Source organism: Pristiophorus japonicus, chromosome 11 (assembly GCF_044704955.1).
Source record: "Pristiophorus japonicus isolate sPriJap1 chromosome 11, sPriJap1.hap1, whole genome shotgun sequence".
In the NCBI taxonomy this organism is placed as follows: domain Eukaryota; kingdom Metazoa; phylum Chordata; class Chondrichthyes; family Pristiophoridae; genus Pristiophorus; species Pristiophorus japonicus.
The window spans coordinates 179,261,953-179,289,780 of record NC_091987.1 but is presented as its reverse complement, the minus strand read 5'-3'; the positions used below and the strand labels follow the sequence as shown (position 1 = coordinate 179,289,780).

At 47.2% G+C, this 27,828-nt stretch overlaps 1 long non-coding RNA gene across 1 annotated transcript in view; it reads left to right on the top strand.

Moving 5' to 3' along the window:
• Window positions 1–11,575: 11,575 nt before the first annotated feature.
• The window catches only part of LOC139276392 (uncharacterized), a 116,658-nt gene continuing 100,405 nt past the window's right edge, over window positions 11,576–27,828 (top strand). Inside the window, exon 1 of the long non-coding RNA XR_011595924.1 lies at window positions 11,576–11,665. This is a non-coding gene — a long non-coding RNA (uncharacterized lncRNA). The remainder of the gene's footprint in view (window positions 11,666–27,828) is intronic.

Genomic DNA, 27,828 nt, shown 5'->3' with positions numbered 1-27,828 from the left:
AATGCTTCTTTCTCAATCATTCTGTAGGCTCTCTCAACCTTCGACAGACTCCTAGATGCAATACACACCCGACGCAATACGATGACGCATCACATGCTGGTACCAAACGCTTACATGGATCATACAATACAAGCAATTTGTTTGAGCATAACAATTCTCTCGCTTTTACAGAGGCATTTTCTTGGCTTTTACCTCAAACCTATTCGTCCCCTTTTCGTAGTAAGACATGCAGTGTTTCTAACAGTGTGCTGAGACCCGAACTACTAAGAAGTTACCAAAGTAGTTCAGGAGTTCCACAAACGACCACAGCTCCATCACGTTCTGAGCCCTACTGGTTGAGTCAACTAAGAACCTCCTCCAGGTTCTGCAGATGCTCGACTGTGTTCTGACCTGTGACCAAGATGTCGTCCTGGAAGACCACGGTGTGTGGGACCGACTTCAGTAAACTTTCCATGTTTCTCTGGAATATCGCCGCAGCCGATTAGACTCCAAACGGGCATCTGTTATAAACAAAAAGACCTTTGTGCGTGTTGATGCAGGTGAGGGCCTTCGATGATTCCTCCAGTTCCTTCGTCATATAGGCTGAAATCAGATCCAGCTTCATGAACGGCCTTTGGTAGTGGGTATTGGTCCTGCAGGGAGAAAGGATTGATAGTTACCTTGTAATCGTCACAGATTCTGACTCCCTTGACGACTGGGACGATAGGATTGGCCCACTCGTTGAACTCGATCGGGGAAATTATGTCCTCGCTTTGCAGCCGGTCTAGCTCAATCTCTACCCTTTCTCTCATCATGTACGTTACTGCTTTTGCCTTGTGATGGATGGGTCATGCCCCGGAATTAGGTGGATCTGCACTTTTGCTCCTTGGAATTTCCCGATGCCTGGTTCGAACAGCGAAGGAAGTTTGTTTAAGACCTGGGCACACGAAGTGTCGTCAGCGGGCGATAGCGCACGGATGTCGTCCCAGTTCCAGCGTATTTTTCCCAGACAGGACCATCGCCCGGTACCACCCAGAGTGGTAGCTTGTGCACCGTTTCATCGTAGCAGACCTTTACGGTAGCACTGCTGATTACAGGAATCAGTTCTTTTGTGTAAGTTCTTAGTTTCGTGCGAACTGGAGTTAAGACTGGCCTTGAGGCCTTGTTGCACCACAACCTTTTGAAAGTCTTTTTGCCCATGATGGACTGGCTCGCGTCAGTGTCCAGCTCCATTGACACCAGGAGTTCATTTGTTCAACATTCAGCATTATCGAGGGACAATTCATGGTGAATGTGTGCACCCCATGTATCTCTGCCTCCTCTATCTGAGGCTCTGGTTTGTAGTGATCCTCCGTGGATCTGTCCTCCTCTGCAACATGGTGGTTTGCAGGTTTAACAGGCTTTGCAGCTCACCTGCACACTCGTTGGAGGTGTCCCATTGTTCCACAGCCCTTGCAAATGTACTCTTTGAATCGGCTTGAATGGAAACGATGATCACGCCCGCAGTGCCAACAAGGTGTAAATGGCCTTGCATTCATCACCTTTGATGGTGGACTCGGAGACATCTGCGGACGTGTATCTGCAGGTATGTGTGACCTGCCCTGTACGTTACAATTCATAAACAACATCACTTGTTCACAGTATTTGTAGCAGCACTTGTGTGCTGAGAGATTTGCTTCACATTGTCACTAGTGGCAATGAATGCCTGGGCTATCGCTATGGCCTTAGTCAAGGTTGAGGTCTCTACAGTCAAAAGTTTGCGAAGTATGGTTTCATGGCCAATGCCAAGTACGAAAAAGTCTCTGAGCATGTGCTCCAAATGTCCTTCAAATTCGCAATGTCCTGCAAGGCGTCTTAGCTTGGCGACATACCTTGCCACTTCCTGGCCTTCAGACCTTTTGTAGGTGCAGAACCAGTACCTCTCCATCAGAACGCTTTCCTCCGGGTTCAAATGCTCTCGAACCAGTGTGCACAAATCGTCGTATGATTTCTCCGTGGGTTTTGCTGGAGTGAGCAAATTCTTCATGAGGTCATACGTTGGTGCCCCACAGACGGTGAGGAGGATCGCTCTACGTTTGGTAGCGTTCTCTTCCCCATCGAGCTCGTTGGCCATGAAATATTGATCGAGTTGCTCCACAAAATTTTCCCAATCATCTCCCTCCGAGAATTTCTCCAGGATGCCCACTGTTCTCTGCATCTTTGGGTTCGCTATCTGTATCTCGTTGCCAGTTGTTGTGTATGGAGAAAGAGTCAGACTGAACACTGTGAGCTCAAAGTAAAGTGTGACGTAGTCTTTTATTGCAGGTCTCCAGGGTGTCTCTCCAACCTGTGAAGCCTCCTTAAATACCTGTGCTCCCAAGGGATTATGGGATCCCTTGGGACTCCAGGGGATGAGCCCTCTGGTGGCTGTGTAGAGTAAATACAAGTATACATATATACCATTTCAAAAATACTCTGCTTTTCTATTGTTCCTACCAAAGTGGATAACTTCACATTTCTCCACATTATATTCCATTTGTCATGTTCTTGCCCACTCACTTAGCCTGTCTATATCCCTTTGAATTATTTTTGCATAAGAATATAAGAACATAAGAAATAGGAGCAGGAGTAGGCCATCCGGCCCCTTGAGCCTGCTCCGCCATTTAATAAGATCATGATTGATCTGATCATGGACTCAGCTTCACTTCCCCGCCCGCTCCTCATAACCCTTTATTCCCTTATCGCTCAAAAGTCTGTCCATCTCCGCCTTAAATATATTCAATGACCCAGCCTCCACAGCTCTCTGGGGCAGAGAATTCCACAGATTCTGAGAAAAGAAATTCCTCCTCATCCCAGTTTTAAATGGCGGCCTCTTATTCTGAGACTGTAGGCTCAATTTTCCCAAGTGATTTGCGCCGTTTTTTTTGAGCAGGCTGCTTTTTTTGTCCTAATTTTAAAATCCACAGTTTCCTCAATCAATTTGCACCGGCGTAACTCAGTTCGTTACTGTAAAGTCCTGTCCCCTCAGTACAGATTCACATGAGGCATGTAGTGAAGTCAAGGTCACTCTGGACCTGCAACTTTATTTCACAGCTCTGGAATGCTGCACTTGCCTGAGACCTGCCCTTATATACCTGTCTCTTGCAAGTGCACCCCTGGTGGTAAGGTATGCTGGTGGTTACAGGTCATATCTTATTATAGTCATGTATAGCATGTTAGAATACAGTTATATATAATAATGTAAGATACATGATATCACCCTCCCCCAAGGTCTTATTGTCTTTATAGCTTCAGTCTCTCAGGTGGTCTACGCTCTCGCTTGGAGCGTCTGAGTTGTGGTTCAGTTGTTTGCCTTGGTGTCTGTTTTTCTTTGGGTGTGGTTGCTTGTATCTCGCCTGGGCTGTCTGTTTCGAGTGGTGTGATTGTTGTTGACTCGCCTGGGCTGTCTGTTAGGATTGCCCTTTCCTCAGGTTGTTCCCTCTGTCCACCAGGTGTGATGCGAGTTCCACATTGTAGTCTGCCTCTGGTTCTGCAGTGTTGTTGGTAAATCTGCTTTTGACTTGGTCTACATGCCTCCGGCAGGTTTTGCCATTGTCCATTTGTACTATCAGTAGCCTGTTTCCTTCCTTGCCCGTTACTGTCCCTGCAAGCCATTTGGGACCCCTGCCATAGTTTAGTACAAACACTTTGTCCCCTATCTCATTCCATCTCCCCCTGGAATTTCTGTCATGGTACTCAGTCAGCTTACGGCGCTTTGCCTCAACGATTTTGTGCATGTCTAGGAGGATTAATGAGAGCCTTGTTTTTAAAGTCCTTTTCATCAACAGTTGCGCGGGGGGGATCCCAGTCAATGAGTGCGGACAAGATCTGCATGCCAGCAGCAGTCGCGACAGGCGACCCTGCAGCATGGGACCTTGGATTTTAAGCATGCCTTGTTTAATGATTTGCACTGCTCTCTCTGCCTGGCCATTGGAGGCCGGCTTGAACGGTGCCGTCTTGACGTGATTTATGCTGTGGTCAATTATAAAGTCTTGGAATTCTGCGCTGGTGAAGCATGGACCATTGTCACTGAGCAATATGTCAGGGATTCCGTGCCTTGCAAACTTGGTTGCGAGGCTCTCCACAGTGGTGGAGGTTGTGCTCGAGTTTAAAATGATGCATTCGATCCACTTTGAAAATGCATCTACAACTATGAGGAACATTTTACCCATGAATGGGCCCGCATAGTCTACGTGCACCCGCAACCACGGTTTGGTAGGCCAGGGCCAGGGGCTCAGTGGAGCTTCCCTGGGGGCATTGCTGAGTTGGGCACAAATGGTGCACCTTCGGACGCAGAGCTCCATGTCCGCGTCAATACCAGGCCACCAGACGTGGGATCTGGCTATTGCCTTCATGAGAACGATCCCCGGGTGCTCGCGGTAGAGCTCCCGGACAAATGCCTCCCTACCTCGCAGAGGCATGACTACTCGGCTGCCCAACATCAGGCAGTCTGCTTGTAGTGATAGCTCATGCATGCGCCTGTGAAAGGGTTTTAATTCCTCGGGGCAGGTTTCGCGAGCCTCTGCCCAGGCACCGGTTAGGACACATCTTTTTACTAAGGATAACGTGGGTTTGCTGGCCGTCGAGTCTCTGATTTGGCGAGCCGTCATGGGCGAACCTGTGGACTCAAAGGCATTGATTGCCATGACTATCTCACAGTCCTGTTCGTCAGACCCTTCCGTGGTCGCCACGGGTAGCCTGCTGAGCGCGACGGCATAGTTGTCTGTGCCTGGTCTGTGCGTTATGGTATAGTCGTAGGACGCCAGCGTGAGTGCCCACCGTTGAATTCGCGCCGAGGCGTTGGCATTTATTGCCTTGCTCTCGGATAGGAGGGACGTGAGGGGCTTGTGGTCAGTTTCTAACGCGAACCTGGCCCCGAAAAGGTATTGGTGCACCTTTTTGACACCATAAACGCGAGCGACTCCTTCTCTACCATTCCGTACCCGCGCTCCGCCCGCGAAAGTGACCTGGAGGCATAAGCTATGGGTTGTAATTTGCCCGCATTATTGACATGTTGCAAAACGTACCCGACCCCATACGCTGACGCATCGCATGTGAGAACTAGCTTTTTACTAGAAAGTCAAAGAAAGTCAAAACACTGTTGGAACACAGAAGGTTGCGTGCCTTATTGAAGGCGCGTTCCTGGGCGTTCCCCGCAAAACCAATCTCACCCCTTTCTGAGTAGCACGTGGAGAGGCTCCAGCAGCATGCTTAAGTTCTGCATAAAGTTCCCAAATTAATTGAGTAGCCCGAGAAAGGCACGCAGTTCTGAGACATTCTGGGGCCTGGGTGCCAGGCGAATTGCTTCTGTTTTGGACTCTGTTGGGAGGATTCCATCAGCGGCAATCCTTCTGCCCAAAAATTCAACCACAGGTGCAAGAAACAGTCACTTGGATTTCTTGACTCGTAGGCCTACCCGATCCAGACGCTTTCGTACTTCCTCCAAATACAGAAATGGGAGTCGGTGTCCCTGCCCGTGATAAGTATGTCGTCTTGAAATACAACCCCGGGATGGACTTGAGAAGACTCTCCATGTTGCGCTGGAATATGGCAGCTGCCAACCTGATGCTGAATGGGCATCGATTGTACATGAAAAGGCCTTGATGTGTGTTGATGGTGGTGAGTAGCTTGGATTCCTCGGTCAATTCTTGCGTCATATATGCAGATGTGAGGTCTAATTTTGAGAAAAGTTTACCTCCAGCCAATGTGGCAAATAAATCCTCCGCTCTGGGCAGCGGGTACTGGTCCTGTAGAGAGACTCTGTTTATGGTAGATTTGTAGTCCCCACAGATTCGTTACAGATCCATAAGGCGTCATGACTGGGACGATGGGACTTGCCCAGTCGCTAAATTCCACAGGTGATATAATGCCTTCCCGCAGAAGCCTGTCTAGTTCGTGTTCAATCTTTTCCCTCATCACATAGGGTACAGCTCTGGCCTTGTGATGGACCGGTCTAGCATCCTGTGTGATGTAGATTTTGACTTTGGCCCCTTTGAAAGTGCCCACACCTGGTTGAAACAGATGTTCAAATCGCTTTATAACTGTTGAGCAGGAGGTCCGTTCCTCTAATGACATGGCATGGACATCATCCCATTTCCAGTTTAGTTTTGCCAGCCAGCTTCTCCCCAGCAGTGCTGGGGGGTCTCCGGGGACAATCCACAGGGGAAGTCGGTTCACTGTCCCTTTGTGTGTGACAGAGAGCATGGCGCTGCCGAGGACTGGTACGATTTCTTTGGTAGGTCCTTAATGTGGTGTCGACCCTTGTGAGTTTTGGTCTGCCTCTTTTATGCGGCCACAGTTGTTCAAATTGTTGAGCGCCCATGAGAGATTGACTCGCTCCCATATCCAGCTCCATGTTGACAGATATCCCGTTGAGTAGGACCCTCATCATTATAGGAGGTGTCCTGTTGTAGGAGCAGCGGCCATTGATCATGTTGACCCGCTGTACACCGGTGTCCCAGGTACTGTCCCCACCAACTTCTGGTCCGCTTTCCGACCCATCCGATTCGTATACCAGCTGAGCTGCCGTTTTTTTGCACATGCGGGCCAAATGCCCTGTATATTCACAATTTCTGCAAACAGCCTGCTGAAATCGACATCCCCTTGCTGACTGCCCATCCCCACACCTCCAGCAGAGACCTGTTCCATTGTTCAAAGAGTTTCCAAAGAATGAGCTGCGTCTGGCTGATCTCTCTTGAGCTTCTCTCAGTTTGTAGTTGATTGCTCGCATTGTGGGTTGATGAGGTGTGAACGGCTGTTCCTGTGGCCCTTGATGGTTTCTGCTTGCTGTTGAGAGCCTGTTCTCCCGGTTTTGTCTGTGTGTGGGGGTAGCAGCTTGTTTGGTGCTGTGAACTTCTTGTTCCAATATTTCGTTAGTTGTCGTACCTGCATTGTAAATCAACCTCGTTTCTTCTTCCCCTACCAAGAATGTCTGTGCAACCAGTGCTGCTGTCTCTAAGGTCAGGTTCTTGGTCTCTATGAGCTTTCGGAATATGCCTGCATGGCCTATTCCTTCAATGAAAAAATCTCTCAGCATTTCTCTCCTCAGTTCATCGGAGAACTCACATAAACTAGCCAACCTCCGAAGTTCCGCCACGAAGTCGGGTATGCTCTGGCCCACACAGCATCTGTAGTTGTAGAACCTGTGTCTGGCCATGTGTAGGCTGCTCGCTGGCTTCAGGTGGTCTCTTACCAGTGTGCTCAATTCTTCAAACGACTTGCTTGCTGGTTTCTCAGGTGCCAACAGATCCTTCATTAAAGCGTATGTTTTCGAGCTACAGCTGGTCAAGAGATGGGCTCTTCTCTTGTCTGCCTTATCGTCGCCTAACCAGTCTTTGGTTACAAAGCTTTGCTGGAGCCTTTCTATAAAGTCCTCCCAATTGTCTCCCGCATTGTACTTTTCATCTGAGCCGTTGTTCGCCATTCTGTGGATTCTGTAATCCCGTAACCCGTCGCCACTGTAAAGTCCTGTCCCCTCAGTACAGATTCACACGAGGTATGTAGTGAAGTCAAGGTCACTCTGGACCTGCACCTTTATTTCACAGCTCTGGAATGCTGCACTTGCCTGAGACCTGCCCTTATATATCTGTCTCTTGCAAGTGCACCCCTGGTGGTAAGGTTTGCTGGTGGTTACAGGTCATATCTTATTACAGTAATGTATAGCATGTTAGAATACAGTTATATATAATAATATAAGATACATGACAGTTACGATTTTTTTAGGTACTTTTTTTTCAGCCAAAGGAGACGTAACCTGCCAACCACGCCAATTCTGGCTATTTAGGGAAGTTTGGCCAGCTGAGAGTTACTCCAGTTCTGCTTAGGCCGGTGTATATGTTCTCTGCAGAAAAACCTTCTGAAGAGTTAAAGAAATTGGTGCAGGTAAGGAAATCGGCGCAGGTAAGTGCGGCAGATAGCCGGACAGCAGCAGGAAAGGCAAGAGAGAAGGGGGAGAGAGAGGTCGGGGGGAAGAGAGAAAGCGGGGGAGAGAAGGCGGGGTGGGGTGGGGAACAGAGAGGTGGAGAGGGGGAACGGAATGTGGGTGGAAAGAGGGGGGTTGAGGGAGTGGGGGGAAACCATTTGGGTGTAGTTAGGTGCAGGGACTGGGAGGGAGGAGGCCATTCGCCCTAGGCTAGAAGCTGGGGAGAGGACCGGCAAGGCACTCAGGCTGACGGTGGGGTGGGGGAGGCGGTGGTGGGAGGAGCGGGACAGGCAAGGCACTCGGGGCCAGGATTGGGTGGGGGTTTGGGCCGGCAAGGCACTCGGGGATGAGGTGGGGGTAAGGGTGGTGGGGGAGCTGGAGCTGGACCGGCATAGGCAAGGGGCTCGGGACGGGCTAGGCAAGCAGACCGGCAAACCCTTCAGCCAGGGCTAGGGGCGGGGAGCGGGACAGTCTCTAATAATTGGAAGTAAGTTGCTGCAATATATTTTAATGTGTTTTTAAGTTGCTGCTATGTATTTAATGTGTTGGGAGCTGGCTGTATGTTTCACTTTCCAGCCTCAGCTCGCATTGTGTCCCCAGTTACCGTGGTAACCTGATCTTTTTGGCACAGATCAAGGCTTCACCCCCAAAACTAAAAGACAGGTTAGACCACGCCAAAATGAAGAAATCCATTTTTTGGGGCGTATTGGGGCCCCCATAAAAATGGGCGTAACTTTTCAAGTACGCCAAAAAAAAGCTTTGGGGAAAATTGAACCCATTGTCTCCTCGTTTTAGTTTCCCCTATGAGTGGAAATATCCTCTTTGCATCCACCTTGTCGAGCCCCCTCATTAACTTATATGTTTTGATAAGATCACCTCTCATTCTTCTGAACGCCAATGAGTATAGGCCCAACTTACTCAACCTTTCTTCATAAGTCAACCCGCTCACCTCCGGCTCTGAACAGCCTCCAATGCAAATATATCCTTCCTTAAATACATAGATCAAAACTGTACGCAGTACTCCAGGTGTGGCCTCACCAATACCCTGTACAGTTGTAGCAGGACTTCTCTGCTTTTATACTCTATCCCCCTTGCAATAAAGGCCAACATTCCATTTGCCTTCCTGATTACTTGCTGTACCTGCATACTAACTTTTTGTGTTTCATGCACAAGGACTCCCAGGTCCCTCTGTACTGCAGCACTTTGCAATTTTTCTCCATTTAAATTATAATTTGCTATTCTATTTTTTCTGCCAAAGTGGATAACCTTACATTTTACTACATTATACTCCATCTGCCAAATTTTTGCCCATTCACTTAGCCTGTCTATATCCCTTTGCAGATTTTATGTGCCCTCCTCACAATTTGCTCCCACCCATCTTTGTATCATCAGCAAACTTGGCTACATTACGCTCGGTCCCTTCATCCAAGTTGTTAATATAGATTGTAAATAGTTGAGGCCCCAGCACTGATCCCTGCGGCACTCCATTGGTTATTGTTTGCTAACCGGAAAATGACCCATTTATCCCAACTCTCTGTTTTCTGTTAGTTAGCCAATCCTCTATCCATGCTAATATCAACAAGAGGAGACATTGATGAAGAGATTCAACACCGCCTCCAGTGCGCCAGTACAGCCTTTGGCCGCCTGAGGAAAAGAGTGTTCGAAGACCAGGCCCTCAAGTCTGCCATCAAGCTCATGGCCTACAGGGCTGTAGTAATACCCACCCTCCTGTATGGCTCAGAGACATGGACCATGTGCAGTAGACACATCAAGTCGCTGGAGAAATACCACCAACGATGTCTCCGCAAGATCCTACAAATCCCCTGGGAGGACAGACGCACCACCATTAGCGTCCTCGACCAGGCCAACATCCCCAGCATTGAAGCACTGAACACACTTGATCAGCTCCGCAGGCCACATTGTCCACATGCCAGACACGAGACTCCCAAAGCAAGTGCTCTACTCAGAACTCCTTCACGACAAACAAGCCAAAGGCGGGCAGTGGAAACATTACAAGTACACCCTCAAAGCCTCCCTGATAAAGTGCAACATCCCCACTGACACCTTAGAGTCCCTGGCCAAAGTCCGCCCTAAGTGACGGAAGTGCATCCGGGAGGGCACTGAGATCTCGAGTTTCATCGGCGAGAGCAGGCAGAATTCAGGCGCAGGAAGCGGAAAGAGCGTGCGGAAAATCTGTCCTACTCTCCCTTATCCTCAATGACTATCTATCCTACCTGTGACAGGGACTGTGGCTCTTGTATTGGACTGTTCAGCCACCTAAGGACTCATTTTAAGAGTGGAAGCAAGTCTCCCTCGATTCCGATGATGATGATGCTAATATATTACCCCCAACCCCGTGAAATTTTATCTTGTGCAGCAACCTTTTTGAATGCCTTTTGGAAATCCAAATATACCACATCCACTGGTTCCGTTACATCTTCAAAGAACTCCAGAAAATTTGTCAAACATGATTTCCCTTTCATAAAACCATGCGAACTCTGCTTAATTGAATTATGCTTTTTTAAATGTCCTGCTACTGCTTCCTTAATAGTGGACTCCAGCATTTTCACAACGGCAGATGTTTGGCTAACTGATCTATAGTTTCCTGCTCTTTGACTGCCTCCTTTTTTAAATAGGGGCATTACATTTGTGGTTTTCCAATCCACTGGGACTGCCCCAAAATCCAGGCAATTTTGGTAGATTACAACCAATGCATCCACTATCTCTGCAGCCACTTCTTTTAAGACCCTAGGATGTAAGCCATCAGGTCCAGGGGACATGTCCGCCTTTAGTCCCATTATTTTAACGAGTACTACTTCTTTAGTGATAGTGATTGTATTAAGTTTCTCCCTACCGATAGCCCCTTGATTATCCATTATTGGGATACTCCTCACAACTCACATTCCCACCTAGCTTTGTATCCTTTTCACTCCCACCACTTGAATGGCCTCCTGTACCACGGTGCCGAGGTCATTTTGCTCATCCATCCTATAGACAATGCCCTGATCCACACAGGCAGCAAGAACCTCGTGCCTGTTGGATAAGGTCAAAGACCAGGCCTCCGCCAGCACTGCACCTGGGGTCCGCTTACCTGCCTGAGTCACAGTCACACCCTCCTGTCCCTGACTACTAACCAGACCTGTACCACTACCTAGCCTAAACTGTGTGACTGCCTCCTGGATCAAAGTGTCCAGATAACTCTCCCCTCCCCTGAGCTGAAGTTCCTCGAGATACAAACACTTTCCGCAGACGTGGTCGCCCGGGATCGCCAGGCTTTCCACAAACTCACACATGCTGCAGTTGCAGCACACCGCCTACACTGCCATCCCTATTTAACCTTGTTTTATTTATTTAATTAAGTAAAGTTTATGGGGTCAAAATTCGGTGTCGCCCCGTTTGGGGGCGGGTCATCCTGCGCCTGGCTGCGAAATTGGGGTTTCTGAACCCGAGAGGAAGTGTAGCACAATGTCGGGCGTTCCACTCCCTCGCGGGGGTGGGACCGGTGCGGTAAGCACGCGCTTTTTCCAGCGGCACCTGACCGCTCCGCGTAGCGCTGGCATGAGCATAAGACCCTTCCCTTCCATTAAAGGGGAGGGCACGGTACGAGCTCTGCAGTGGGGAGAGGGGCCTCCACTCGGCCACCGGGGATGGGGGGGTGCCGTGGCCGCAACCCGGCACAGATACGGAATGCCGGGCTGCACCATCACGGCACGGACCCTGCGAAATAGACAACGGAAGGCTGGACCGGTAAGTCGGCTGAACAAGAATAATGGTGCACGCACTTGCCCTTTACCATTAGCCCCGCGAGTGGAGTGCAGCCGGTTTGTCTGGTGTTGACATTGACCACGGCGGCCTCACGGGGCACTGCCAATTCACGCTGCGAGGTGAGAACAGTTCGCTGCGCATGGCGATGATGTCATCATCAACGGCGCAATGGCCCGAGGCGCGACAGGTGGGAGTGAGGCGCTGCCAGTTTTGCTCTTCCGCTAACCGCCGCCTAATTTTCCCCATCCCCGGGCGAGAAATGGTGCATGCCCCCATGGGGGTGCTAACTATGCAAATTTCTCCCCCCATGTATTTAATTAAAATAACTTATAGTTTAGTTTTTAACTAATTGTTTGATCTGGTTTAAGTTATCGTTAGATTAAATTAAATATTTTCCATATTTTATACCTTTGAGCCACACCCAATTTACAAATGCCAACTCCGTTTTCTGCTCACAATAATAAGCTTCGATTCATATAAAACACTTACACCCGGCCCCATCCCATCAGGGCTTAGTCACGTGGGTGCCAGGAATACACGGCCATCTCTTAGGCAAGCGTTGCTAAACTGCAAGGTACTTTTGTATGAGTCATTTATGCCATTTAATTCTCATGATAATTTCAAACTCCCAAACTTGTGCATCTATACTGAGGAGTAATTTTTAACTGGCAACCACTACACTTTGCAAAATGTTGTCATGAGATAAATTAAAAACAATAAAAATGTAAGTAGCAGAGCAACATCCGATTACTCTAACCTACCTAGAATTGTGGCAATATTACTAAATGAGTTCTGACATGCTCCAGGGGAATTTCCACTTGTACTTTTTTTATTATTATTGCCATTTTTTGTGTTAACACTTTTGCATGATTTTTAATTTTATTAGGTACAGCACAAGTTAGATACAGAGCAACGTTCCCTCTACAATGCCCAATAAAACACACGCAGGGCAGGTACAGCACAGGTTAGATACAGAGTAAAGCTCCCTCTACACTGCCCAATTAAACACTCCCAGGGCAGGTACAGCACAGGTTAGATACAGAGTAAAGCTCCCTCTACACTGTCCCATCAAACATGTGGAGTATACCCGCATGCAAGCTGCAGGTGCTCACACATACCATCATCATCATATGCGGTCCCTCGAAACGAGGATGACTTGCTTCCATGCCAAAAAAGGATGAGTTCGATGAGTTCACAGATGTTTCAATGAAGGATCTAATATTCTAGGTCCTGAATTACATCCTGAAGGGTGGAAGATGGCTGTGCGTGGATTTTTTTAACATGTGGTGGCCGTTGCACACCAGCCACCACACGGGCTTGACAGAGCTAGGTCTTGGTCCAGTGGCAAGGTTTATCCAAGACGACTGAAGACCAGCTCTGCTGCACGGACCTAGTGCGCACATACATCACAGTGTGGGCTGGCCCGTGCTGCCCCTGAGACCCTGACCCCGAACTCACGCCTCTCCTGGGCTCCGATCACATCCCTCCAAGGTCTCTCGCCGCTCCTGCTGCATCTGCCCATGCTCCAATCACTGACCTGGACCTTGATGATGTCACTCTGAGATGAGTCCAAAAATCTATCGATCCCTGCCTTGAATATACTCAACAACTGAGCCTCCACAGCCCTCTGGGGTAGAGAATTCCAAAGATTCACCACCCTCTGAGTGAAGACATTCCTCCTCATCTCAGTCCTAAAAGGCCGACCCCTTATTCTGAGACTGTGCCCCCTGGTTCTAGACTCTCCAGCCAGGGGAAACAACCTCTCAGCATCTACCCTGTCAATCCCCCTCAGAATCTTATATGTTTCAATGAGGTCACCTCTCCTTCTTCTAAACTACACATACAGATGCATGCACACAGGAGTACAATTATGCACATATGTGTAGACATGCAGAAACACACACAAGCACATCTGCAGAAGATAAAGGTACGTGGAGTCAGAGGAAATGTATTAGCATGGATAGAGAATTGGCTGGCTAACAGAAAGCAGAGAGTTGGGATAAATGGGTCCTTTTCGGGTTGGAAATCAGTGGTTAGTGGTGTGCCACAGGGATTGGTGCTGGAACCACAACTGTTTACAATATACATAGATGACCTGGAAGAGGGGACAGAGTGTAGTGTAACAAAATTTGCAGATGACACAAAGATTAGTGGGAAAGCGGGTTGTGCAGAGGACACAGAGAGGCTGCAAAGAGATTTAGATAGGTTAAGCGAATGGGCTAAGGTTTGGCAGATGGAATACAAGGTCGGAAAATGTGAGGTCATCCACCTTGGAACAAAAAAACAGTAAAAGGGAATATTATTTGAATGGGAAGAAATTACAACATGCTGCGGTGCAGAGGGACCTGGGGGTCCTTGTGCATGAATCCCAAAAAGTTAGTTTGCAGGTGCACCAGGTAATCAGGGAGGCGAATGGAATGTTGGCCTTCATTGCGAGAGGGATGGTGTACAAAAGCAGGGAGGTCCTGCTGCAACTGTATAGGGTATTGGTGAGGCCACACCTGGAGTACTGCGTGCAGTTTTGGTCACCTTACCTAAGGAAGGATATACTAGCTTTGGAGCGGGTACAGAGACGATTCACTAGGCTGATTCCGGAGATGAGAGGGTTACCTTATGATGATAGATTGAGTAGACTGGGTCTTTACTCGTTGGAGTTCAGAAGGATGAGGGGTGATCTTATAGAAACATTTAAAATAATGAAAGGGATAGACAAGATAGAGGCAGTGAGGTTGTTTCCACTGGTTGGGGAGACTAGAACTAGGGGGCACAGCCTCAAAATACGGGGGAGCCAATTTAAAACCGAGTTGAGAAGGAATTTCTTCTCCCAGAAGGTTGTGAATCTGTGGAATTCTCTGCCCAAGGAAGCAGTTGAGGCTAGCTCATTGAATGTATTCAAATCACAGATAGATAGATTTTTAACCAATAAGGGAATTAAGGGTTACGGGAAGCGGGCGGGTAAATGGAGCTAAGTCCACGGCCAGATCAGCCATGATCTTGTTGAATGGCGGAGCAGGCTCGAGGGGCTAGATGGCCTACTCCTGTTCCTAATTCTTATGTTCTTATGTTCTTAGGTGCTCACCCGCGCACATAAAGAATTATGCACATTCCTGCACGCAGACACATACATCCATACACAGGCACACACATTGTGCACACGCATAGCTGTGCACGGACTCTGACACACAGGTGCTGGTGTGCATACATGGTTGAGAACATAAACACATGCACACTCACAGGGTCAAAGGCAAAGATGCTGACAGTCATTTAAAACCCTATGACAGTGTTGACTGGCTGATAATGCAATGTTGCCAACAGTAACTACAGATAAATCATTCGTAGTCATCTTCTGACTCACTTTCGAAAGGGTTGGTTGGCTGTGAGCCAGACCATTACAGAGCCCGGGTTTCGGTGTTAAGCATGGGTGGAGTTCAGGCAGGCAAGGGGCTGTCTGTCCGATACCCTGCCGGGAGGCTTCATTTCCAGTAACGCCGGCGAGATGCCAATCCAGCACTCCCGGGCAGCTCGACAGTTAGGGGGTCAAGCCAATCTTATCTGTGGGCAGAAGGCAATCGTGGTGGCGTGATGGGGGGGCGGGGGGGATAGGAGGAGTGGGGTGGAGCTGGTTCAGCATTAGGGACAGGCCGGCAGCCGACCAGAAGATTATAGTGAGGCCAGCAGGAATAGCCATGCACAAAAATCATTTGTAAAGAGCCACAAAGAAGTACGTTTCCCTGAAGGATGTGCAGTGGTCCCGTTAATGGCCACTGGTTATATCACTAATCTGGTGCCAATAGCTGGAGCGCGTGCAATGCACTCTACCTCCATTGGTATCTCAACATTGCACCAGGGCCCCCTGTATGTGAGAGGACATATGGCAGGTCGCCTCCTGACAACCCTCCAGGATTGCCCTGGAGTCGGACATTTGGGGGCTGAAATTCAGATGCACCAGAAAGCTGGCGCACCGATGAGTTAGCGGTGCTCACCGCTGGAACTCTCGGTGCGCTGAGTAGGTCCATGTTCAGGACATTTGAATTCGACCCAAAGCCAGGCTGACTGGCTGAAAATGGGTCGGTTGGGCCGTAAGCCGCTGTCAAACAACATGGTGACGTCACAGCGCGAGTGGGTCACCACGCTCTTTACTCTCCGTTAAAGGGGAGAGAGTTTGTCATTTTTTAACTTTGGCCACTGGGCCACCAGGGAGGGCTTCAGCCGTGCCCGATAGGTGGTGCAAGGCAGCCCGTTGCCGGCCTGGCCGAATCCGGGTGGCAATATTTTTCTGGCCAATCGGCAAGTCGGCTGGCAAATATTTTTGCATTGCGGCCACAACAGTGGGTCCTCCCGCGCTGCCGGGCCACAATCAGTGCGGAGGTGGTGTACCGACAGAAAAACCTGCCGGGGGCACCGCGTGGCGGGGGATCGATGGATCGAGCTGAAAATAAATTGGTAACTATTTCTTTTATTTTAATTTGGTGAGGCATCTACTCGGGAGGGAAGGTCCCCCACCTGAATTTTGATTGGAGCGGCCCGTTGACCCCAAAGCGGCGGCCATTCGATTTTTAGGAATGGCCGCCGCAAGCGCCTTTGAGCCCCTGAATTTCGGCTCCTTAATCTCTAACATCCGGCTGTAAGCAACTCAGTTGAAAAGGCACACGGGAAATAAAAACATGTTTGTTTTTCTTCATTTTCTTTGATAACTTTTGCTTGTTAGTCATAACCATATTGCAGGCGGGTGAAAAAAAGCTGATAGACTGGACGGGGCAGCTGAAGGAGCTCTTCCCTCACTTAAAGGGAAAGTCCCATACTGCCGACTCTGCAGAAGAAAAAGGCACCTACCTGGAACACCATGGACCGGGAGTGCCGCGCGATCAGCCCGACACTCCAGCAGAGCGCTGGGCTGAGCAATCGCGGCCAGGACCCCGTGAAGAATCCGGATCTGTAGCGGCAGAAAGAAGGTAAGTTTTTTTTACTGGTGTCTCCGCACCTTTAATTCTCACCCCGGTAACGGCCAGCCACCTGAGATGCGCCTCCTGTGGCTGTGGGTGTTTTCGGCCGGCACTGCTACAGAGGACGGAAGTCAATTTCGGGGCCAGGACACTAACGGGCAATGTGCGTGGCGATGATGTCACGGTCTCCGGCCGCAGGAGATTGGGGGGCAAAGCTGTAGTACCGCCGATAAACTCTCGCCCAATCTGGTGGGAGTCATTACCAGCGTCATGCCCGGTCGTTAACTCCGCCCGGAGGCGCTAACGGGGTTCAAATGCAGCCAATTTCTCCTACTATGTGCGATGAATCATGCTCTTACAATTCACTGGCTACAAGCCAAGTTCTTTTAGTTGGGCCTGTGCCCAACCTTAATTTAGACCCCTGCTCAGGAAATCCCCGCCTGCACCCCTCCGCTTTGCCAGAATGCAACCTCGGACGTTCCAGGGAGATCTCACCCCTTGTCCAGGAATGCGGAATGCACCTGAACATATGGGTTTGTTGCTATGGGAATTGCAGCCCACCTCTTCCTCCCACTGTAACACACGTTAGCTTTGCTTTCTGATGATCGGGATGTGCAATGAACTCTTCTTTCAATACAAGAAAACAACCAATGTTTTGACAGGGTTTGAATGAGCACGTCTTGAGATTTCAAAAAGAGAAAAAGGCACCACTTTTTGATTGGTATCTAACCAAGTTCGGGGCCAGGGTGCTAGTGGGGTGACGAGTGCAGCGATGACATCACGTTCTCTGGGCAAAGCTGTAGTGCCAATTATCAGCACTCAGCATTTAGATATTTCTTCAGTGTTGTGTTCGCAGCTTCAGCTTGATCCTCCCAGTCCCAGACATTAGCTTCAGGTTTACTTGCCAACAGTCCTGACAGTTCGGCAGATTGTTCGACGTGTGATTCGCATTCTGATTCTATTTCATGTGCAGATCTGTTCCGCTGTTCAATTAGATCATGGCTGATCTAACTTATGCAATCTGTCCACACCATTTAACCCTTTTAGCCCCGGTATTATTCTGGTGAATCTGGCTACACCCCCCGCAAGGCCAATATCCTGAGGGGCAGTGCACAGAACTAAATAGCCAGAGCTTTACACAACCACCACTCGCCCACTTGCCTGTGCCCCTATCCACGTATCTTAACTCTCTTTACCTGCCTTGGCATCATATTCCTTAATACCCAACAAAAATCCATCAACGACAATTTTGAAATTTTCAATTGGTTCCCCAGCCTCAACAGCTTTTTGGGAGAGTGAATTCCAGATTCCCACTCCCCTTTGTGTAAAGAAATGCTTCCTAACTTTAGCCCTGAACGGTCTGGCTCTAATTTGAAGGTTACGCCTCCTTATTCTGGACCCACCAGAGGAAATACTTGCTCTCTCTATCTACCCTATCAAATCCTTTCATCAGCTTAAGCACTTCAACTAGATCCCCCCTTAATCTTCTAAACTCAAGGGAATACAAGCCTAATCTATGCAACCTGTCCATCATTTAGCCCTTTTAGTCCCGGTATCATTCTGGTGAATCTGCACTACTCCCCCTCCAAGGCCAATATATCCTTCCTCAGGGGCGGTGCCCAGAACTGAATGCAGCATTCTAAGTGCATTCTAACCAGATCTTGCTGCAGTATAAAGGTACAATTCAAAATCATTTTAGAATTGGCCATTACTATGTTATGCTGCTGACTTTTAAAATTTACCTCCCTGAGGCCATTAGCAACATTGGATTCTCAACAACAAACATTGCTACATCACCAAGATAAGAAAGCGCCTCAGACAACATGTTTCCCTTATTTGCTTCACGTTACAATAGTCCTGCCCATAAATGAGCTAACACTTTTCCCTTTTATTTTCCTGGCCCAGTTTAGCAAATCACCTCACAGGAAACTCAAAACTCAGGTGCTTATGCATCTGGGGTTAGATGCCCATCAAAAGTAACTTGATCCTGTAATATTGTATTGAAGGTCATACAATTAATTTATCTTCTTCTATAATATACTGAGTTTGCTATTACATCATCAAATCTACAGCACAGAGACAGGCCATTCGGTCAAACCAGTCCATGTTGGTGCTTATGCTCCACTCGAGCCTCCTCCCATCTTTCCTCATCTAAATCTATCCCTTTATTCCCTTCTCCCTCGTATGCTTGTCTAGCTTCCCATTGAATGCATCAATACTATTTGCTTCAACCACTCCCTGTGGTAGCGAGTTCCACATTCTCACCACTCTTAGGTTAAAGAATTTTCTTCTGAATTCCCTATTGGATTTCTTGGTAACTATCTTGTATATAAGAACATAAGACCATAAGAAATTCAATAAGATCAAGGCTGATCATTGACCTCAACTCCACTTTTTCGTCTGATCTCCATATCCCTTGATTCTCCATGACTCCAAAAATCTATCTCTCTCAGCCTTGAATACATTCAGAAACTCAGCATCCACAGCCCTCTGGGGCAGAGAATTCCAAAGATTCACAACCCTCTGAATGAAGAAATTCCTCCTCATCTCTGTCTTAAATCAGTAACGAGTGGTGCCGCAGGGATCAGTGCTGGGACCCCAACTATTTACAATCTATATTAACGACTTGGAAGAGGGGACTGAGTGTAACGTAGCCAAGTTTACTGACGATACAAAGATAGGAGGAAGGGTAATGTGTGAGGAGGACATAAAGAGGCTGCAGGAGGACATAGACAGGCTAAGTGAGTGGGCAAGTATTTGGCAGTTGGAGTATAATGTTGGAAAGTATGAGGTCATGCACTTTGGCAGAAAAACTCAAAGAGCAAGTTATTATTTAAATGGAGAAAGATTGCAAAGTGCTGTAGTACAGCGGGACCTGGGGGTACTTGTGCATGAAACACAAAATGATAGTATGCAGGTACAGCAAGTGATCAGGAAGGCCAATGGAATCTTGGCCTTTATTGCAAAGGGGATAGAGTATAAAAGCAGGGAAGTCTTGTTACAGCTGTACAGAGTATTAGTGAGGCCACACCTGGAATACTGTGTGCAGTTTTGGTTTCCATATTTACGAAAGGATATACTTGCTGTGGAGGCAGTTCAGAGAAGGTTCACTAGGTTGATACGGGGATGAGTGGGTTGACTTATGAGGAAAGTTTGTGTAGGTTGGGACTCTACTCATTGGAATTCAGAAGAATGAGAGGTGATCTTATAGAAATGTATAAGATTATGAGGGGGCTTGACAAGGTGGATGCAGAGGGGATGTTTCCACTGGTGGGGGAGACTAGAACTAGGGGGCATGATCTTAGGATAATGGGCCACTCATTTAGAACTAAGATGAGGAAAAAAAAATTCTTTCAGAGGGTTGCGAATCTGTGGAATTCGCTGCCTCAGAGAGCTGTGGAAGCTGGGACATTGAATAAATTTAAGACAGAAATAGACAGTTTCTTAAATGATAAGGGGATAAGGGGTTATGGGGAGTGTGCAGGGAAGTGGAGCTGAGTCCATGATCAGATCAGCCATGATCTTATTGAATCTTGAGGGGCCTTATGGCCTACTCCTGCTCCTGCTTATGTTATGTTCTTATGTTGAATGGTCGACCCTTTATCCTGAGACTGTGCCCTCTAGTTCTAGACACACCAGCCAGGGAAAACAACCTCTCAGCATCTACCCTGTCAATCCCCCTCAGAATCTTGTCTGTTTCAGCATGATCAACATATCCTTCAGCAGCCCCTCCAGTTCCCACACCTTCCCGTGCAAGTGCAGGAGATGCAACAGCTGCCCTTTTACTTCCTCCCTTCCCATTCTCCAGGATCCCAAATACTCCTTCCAGTACCTCAACAGTGCCGGGAGCAATATCCTCGCAGGGAGTTTTGTTAGTGCAGTTGGGGAGAGTTTAAACTAGTTTGACAGGGAAATGGGAACCTGAGAACAAATTCAATAGGGAAGTAAAGCTGAAATTTGATAGCAAGAATTTAGAAAGCGAATCTTTAAGACTGAGGAAACAAGGGTTAGTCAGTGGTAATCAAGGAGATCTTCCTATGCTAAGTGGTATATACTTTAATGCAAGGAGTATAACGAATAAGGCGGATAAGCTAAGAGCACAGGTAGACACTTGGGAGTATGGCATTATAGCCATTACAGAGACATGGCTGAAAGAGGGGCAGGTTTGGCAGATCAATATTCTTGGTTACAGGAATTTTAGACAAGACAGAGAGGGGGGTAAAAGGTGGGGGGGCGGTTGTTGTATTGATTAAAGTGGTGAGGAGGGATGATATGTTAGCGGGATCATCAAATGAGGCCATATGGGTCGAATTGAAAAATAAAGAAGGGGCAATCACATTACTGGGCGTGTATTGGAGACCCCCAATCAGTGGGAGGGAGATAGAAGAGCAAATATGTAGGCACATTTCTGTGAAGTACAAAAACCATAGGGCAGTAATAGTAGGAGATTTTAACTATCCTAATATTGATTGGGATAAATTTAGTGTGAAGGGTATAGGGTGCGGAATTCTTAAAATGCATTCAAGAGAACTTTATTAGTTAGTATGTAACAAGCCCAACATGGGAGGGGGCGGTTCTGGATTTAGTTTTGGGAAATGAAGCTGGGCAGGTTAAGGGGTAATTAGTGGGAGAGCACTTGGGTGCCAGTGACCATAATTCAGTCAGAGTCAAGTTAATTGTGGATAAGGACAAGGATAGACCAGGAATAAATGTCCCAAATTGGGGAAAAGCTAACTTTGCTAAGTTGAGGAGTGATTTGGCCACAGTGGACTGGAAACAGTTACTTGTAGGTAAATCAGTGTCGGAACAGTGAGAGGCATTCAAGGAGGAGATCCGGAGGGCTCAGGCCAAACATGTGCCCTTAAAGAAAAAAGGTGGGAATAATAATTCTAGAGCCCCCTGAATGTCTAGGGAATTATAGGAGAGGATAAAGAAAAAAAGGGAAGCTTATGTCATATACCGACGGCTAAGTACTGTAGAATTTTAGGAGGAATATAGAAAGTTCAGAGGTAACATTAAAAAGGATATTAGGAATGCTAAGCGAGAGCATGAAAAATTCTTGGCAAGTAAAATTAAGTGGCAAGTTGGATCCAAAATTGGCTTAGAGCTAGGAAGCAAAGGGTAATGGTTGATGGATGTTTTTGTGACTGGAAGGATATTTCCAGTGGGGTTCTGCAGGGCTCAGTACTGGGCTGCTTGCTTTTTGTGGTATACATCAATGATCTAGATTTGAATATAGGGGGTATGATTAAGAAGTTTACAGATGACACTAAAATTGGCTGTGCAGTTGATAATGAAGAGGAACGTCATGGACAGCAGGAGGATATCAATCTACTAGTCAGGTGGGCAGAGCGGTGGCAAATGGAATTTAATTCAGAGAAGTGTAAGGGAATGCATTAGAAGATGGCTAATAAGGAAAGGAATTTAAAAGTGTAGATAATCAAAGGCATCTTGGAGTGCTTGTCCACAGATCCCTGAAAGTAGCAGGCCAGGTGGATAAGGTGGTTAAGAAGGCATACAGAATGTTTGCCTTTATTGGCCGAGGCATAGAATACAAGAGCAGGGAGGTTATGCTTAAATTGTGTAATAATCTGGTTAGGCCAGAGCTGGAGTACTGTGTGAAGTTCTGGTCGTATTATAGGAAAGACGTGATTGCACTAGAGAGGGTGCAGAGATTTACTAGGATGCTGCCTGGAATGGAGAATCTTAGTTATGAGGACAGATTGGATAGGCTTGGTTTGTTCACATTGGAACAGAGGAGGCTGGGAGGAGATCTCATTGAGGTGTATAAAATTTTGAAGGGCCTGGATATAGTGGATATCCCTTGGTGGAGGGGCCAATTACGAGGGGGCATAGTTTTAAGATGGTTGGTGGAAGGTTTAGAGGGGATTTGAGGGGAGGCTTCGTCAAGCAGAGGGTTGTGGAGATCTGGAGGGTGGTGGATGCAGAAACCCTCACCGCAAGGTTACGGACCTAGAGCTGGTAAGTGGGATTAGACTGGATAACCTTTTGTTGGCTGGCGCAGATACGATGGTAAGTACTGCAGGGAATTGAATACAGCCAGGGTGATCTCCTGGACTAGTTTCGATCGCCTGAATGGGTCGGAGGGGAATCTTCCCAGATTTTTTAAAATCTGATTTTATCTGTTTTTTTGCCTCTCCCAGGAGATCACAAGGCTCCGGTTGGGGTGGAGTGTAGAATGTTGCGGTGCAGGGGGTGTCGCGGTTATGTGGGGCGGACTGGTTGGGCCGGATGCTCTTTATCTTTCTGTCATTGTTCATTGTTCATAGGTTTATATGTAACTTTCAGGGCTGCTGACCGGGGGCCATGTGGTTCTTTGTCGGCCGGAGCAGACACGATGGGCTGAAATAGCCTCATTCTGCGCTGTAGATTTCTAAACAGTGAATTACTTGTACTTCTTTCAATTTGTATACTGTATTCACGGCTCACGATGTGGTCTCCTCTACATTGGGGATACCAAGCGTAGATTGAGTGACCGCTTTGCGGAACAGCTCCGTTCAGTCCGTGAGCATGACCCCGAGCTTCCAATCGCCTGTCACTTTAATTCTCCGCTCCACTCCCACTCTGATATCTCCGTCCTCGGCCTCCTCCACTGTTCCAATGAAGCTCAACGCAAGCTCGAGGAAAACATAGAAACATAGAATAGGTGCAGGAGTAGGCCATTCGGCCCTTCGAGCCTGCACTTCCATTCAATAAGATAATGGCTGATCATTCCCTCAGTACCCCTTTCCTGCTTTCTCTCCATACCCCTTGATCCCCTTAGCCGTAAGGGCCATATCTAACTCCCTCTTGAATATATCCAATGAACTGGTATCAACAACTCTCTGCGGCAGTGAATTCCACAGGTTAACAACTCTCTCTCTGAGTGAAGAAGTTCCTCCTCATCTCAGTCCTAAATGGCCTACCCCTTATCCTAAGACTATGTCTCCTGGTTCTTGACTTCCCCAACGTCGGGAACATTCTTCCCGCATCTAACCTGTCCAATCCCGTCAGAATCTTATACATTTCTATGAGATCCCCTCTCATCCTTCTAAACTCCAGTGAATAAAGGCCCTGTTGATCCAGCCTCTCCTCATATGACAGCCCAGCCATCCCTGGAATCAGTCTGGTAAACCTTCGCTGCACTCCCTCAATAGCTAGAACGTCCTTCCTCAGATTAGGAGACCAAAACTGTACACAATATTCCAGGTGAGGCCTCACTAAGGCCCTGTACAACTGCAGTAAGACCTCCCTGCTCCTATACTCAAATCCCCTAGCTATGAAGGCCAACATACCATTTGCCTTCTTTACCACCTGCTGTACCTGCATGCCAACTTTCAGGGGAGAAAGTCATAGCTCTGCTCGCTGCTTCTTCCAGATCACTTTCTTCAATTCTGCGCTGATCCTAAGAGAACCATGTGCTACAAAACTACCAGTGGGCATCTCCACAGCCTCAACAACCATCAAAGCTTGAACAAACAATAATCATACATAAAACTTTATTTTAAAGGGATTATATAATATAGACCCCTTTCTCTAATAAACATATGCATTTTGGAGTCAAATGGTTGTCCTTTCCTTTTTTTGTTGTTGTCAAAGCACTTCTAAATCGTGCATGAACTATAGATATTTTTTAACCCCAGGTCTGTATTTGTCTGATATATAATACATTATCCTATTCTTTTAAAGCTATGGTTCATGCCTGGAGTTTCTTATTAGGATTACTGTTGTGTTAACCTTAGATGCTCTAATAATGACTCCACGAGGCAGTGTGTTGTACTTGAACTGTGTTGACCTTAGTCCTTTATTCGGTAACTCCAGAGTGAGGATCACACCCGGTGGTCTGCCTTTTATACTAGGCCAGGCACACATGTACAGGTAACCTACAAGTCTCCCATTGCTGTGCCCTCTGGTGGCACATCTTGTGATAGTACCAACAGTAGCCATATAGGGTACATGACAATAACAAGCTCATTTAATTAAATATAAAATTTTGAGAGTCGAGAAAAAAGAGCATTTCCTCAAAATAGGAATAAATTCACATTGCGCCATTTGTCCCGACAACACACGGCACAGCAAGGGGAGTTAAAATTTTTGCCAATTTATTTTTATCCACTTGGAGAAACACAGAATTGTACTCTAGGCAATTTTTGGAAGATCGGATCTGCTAAAAGTATGCATATCTAAGAGGGCAAGTAGAAAATATTTCCAACAATGCTGTTCAAGTAGCTAAACAGTCACTTAAGGAATGAAATCCCATTCTTCACAAATTGGCTGCACTAGTGGATTTTGCGAGACTGGCGAACAGAGGGAACTTCGACTGGACTCCGCTATCCCCTTACTTATACTAATGCACTCCTAGTACAATTTGCATAATGCACAGGGCTGGGGATTTCCTAAGCAGGAGCAGAAATATGCTGGTGCTATTTTTTAATTATACGCTATGCTACAAATGTTTTTGAATTCTTCATATTTAGTAGATTGGGGCATTAAATAAATTTGACTTTGATATCTTGGAAGTTAATTTCTGTACTTTTTACCTCAAAAGATCATAGAATCATACACCACAGATAGAGGCCATTTAGCCCATCGTGCCTGTCTCAGCTCTTTGAACATGCCATCCAATTAGTCTCACTCCTCTGCTCTTTCCCCATAGTGCTGCAAATTTTTCCTTTACAAGTATATTGATATATGCTGATGATACCCAGCTCTACCTCCCCACCACCTCTTTTGACCCCTCCACTATCTCTAAATTGTCAGACTGCTTGTCTAACATCCAGTACTGGATGAGCAGAAATTAACTCCAACTAATTATTGGAAAGAACAAAACCATTGTCTTCGGTTCCTAACACAAACTTTGTTCCCTTGCCACTGACTCCATCCCTCTCCCTGGCAAATGTCCAAGGCTGAACCAGACTATTTGCAACCTTGGCATCATATTTGACCCCAAGATGAGCTTTCGACCACATATCCACGCCATCAAGACCACCTATCTCCATCTCTGTAACATTGCCTGCCTCTACGCTGCCAAAACCCTCATCCATGCCTTGGTTACCTCTCGGCTTGACTCCTTAATGCACTCCTGACTGTCCTCCCAAGTTCTTCCCTCCATAAACTTGAGGTCATCCAAAACTCTGCTGCCTGAGTCCTAACTCGCAAGTCAAGCTCACCCATCTCCCCTGTGCTCGCTGGCCTACATTGGTTCCCAGTTAAACATCGCCTCGATTTTAAAATTCTCATCCTTATTTTCAAATCACTCGCCCCTCCCTATGGCTGAACCAGACTATTTGCAACCTTGGCATCATATGTGACCCCAGGATGAACTTCCGACCACATATCTACGCCATCAAAACCGCCTATCTCCACCTCCATAACATCGCCTGCATCCGCTTCTTGCCCCTCTCCATCTCCAATCTCCTCCAGCCCTACACCACCCCCCACCTTCCAGAGATCTCTGTGCTCCGCCAATTCTGGCCCCTTGAACATCCCCGATTTTAATCGCGCCACCATTGGTGGCTGTGCCTTCAGCTACCAAGGTCCTAAGATCTGGAGTTTACCGCTTAAAGCTCTGAGACTCTTCCTCTTTCTTCCTTTAAGACGCTTCTTAAAACCAAGTTTTTGTTCATCTGCCCTAATATCTCCTTGTGTGGCTCGATGTCAAATTCTGTTTGAAAGCGCTCCTATGAAGAGCCTTGGGATGTTTTACAACGTTAATGGTGCTATATAAATGCAAGGTGTTGTTATACATGATGGAATCACACCGGAGGAAAACTGGCCATCAATATCTGAATATGTCAAGGTATTCTATGGCTCAAGACTCCTATTGGCAGCACCAAATCAATCATCCCTGTAGGGCATACTGACAGTAACTGTGCACAATAACAGTCTCTGCTGACATAGAAACTGACTAAAAAGAGATAAGTCAGTCCCAATATAAAACTGAGACAGTATACATATTATTACAGCACCTTATCTTTCGTTTAGGCACTTTACAGTCTTCTGGACTCAACATTGAGTTCAACAATTTCAGAGCGTAACCCCTGGCCATCTTTGGCTCACTTTCCCTCCCCCCCATCTTATGTTTTTTTTTTCTTCTTTCTTCTCTCTTTTTTTCACTTTGTCTCCAATGGCAGCTGGTCAGTATTCTGCCATTCACACCCTATCGACATTAATCTTTTTCTAACCTCTATCGACCCAGCATCCCTTTTGTCTCTCCAATCTCTCCTGCCTTCCACCCTATCACACACCTTCCCTTTTGTTCTTCCTTCCCCTCCCCCTTTCAGTGCTTAAGAATCTGCTCTTTTCGAACATTAGCCAGTTCTGACGAAGTGTCATCGACCCGAAAGGTTAACTCTGTTTCTCTCTCCGCAGATGCTGCCTGAGCCGCTGAGATTTCCAGCATTCTCTGTTTTTATTTCAGATTCCAGCATCTGCAGTATTTTGCTTTTGCATCTTTCTATTCCTTTCTCCCTCGTGTGCTTATCTAGCTTTCCCTCAAATGCATCTATGCTATTCACCACAAGTTGCTTAGTTGTGGTATCCTTATTTGGGTATCACCATTTCTATCACCATAGCTGCAAAACACCTGTGATTTGTGCAGGCAGGAAAAGGTGGGGCTGAATCACTGAAACAAACTCAACTGTTGACATGAGTCACTGAGAGCTTGAACCTCTTTCAGATCTTTAGATACAGATGAGTCAGTTATGAAACCTTAAGACACATGTTGCTGTTTTGATCCTGTCAATAGCTCTGTATTTCTGGGAAATTTACAAGTCACAGACTCAGGTTTCTGTGCAGGTTAAGTTTTAAAGTTGAGTTCCTTTTGAAGCATTTTTAAATAATTTGCATATTTTAAGTTTATCTTTAAATAGTTTTAAACATTTGTCCTGTTGTAGTGCTCCTCCTGTCGAGTTTTGTCACCTGCCTGTCTGTCTCCGACCTTTGGCCAGCTAGATTCTCTAAAAAAATGAATCAGCCTGGGCCCACCTCTCCGTGTTTTGATTTGAGGGGTTTGGTAGCTGTCAGTCAGGGGACTACGGAGGGTGAAATCTGGGTACCTTACGCCTCCTGTTAGCACCCGCGCAAATGACTTTTTATCCAGGGCCGCTACCGACTCCCGGGAATGTCGGCGGGAGTTAGCAGAGGTGCTGACTGGCAGTACCCAGCTCCTGCCGATAATGCCCCGTGACGTCATGCCAGCTT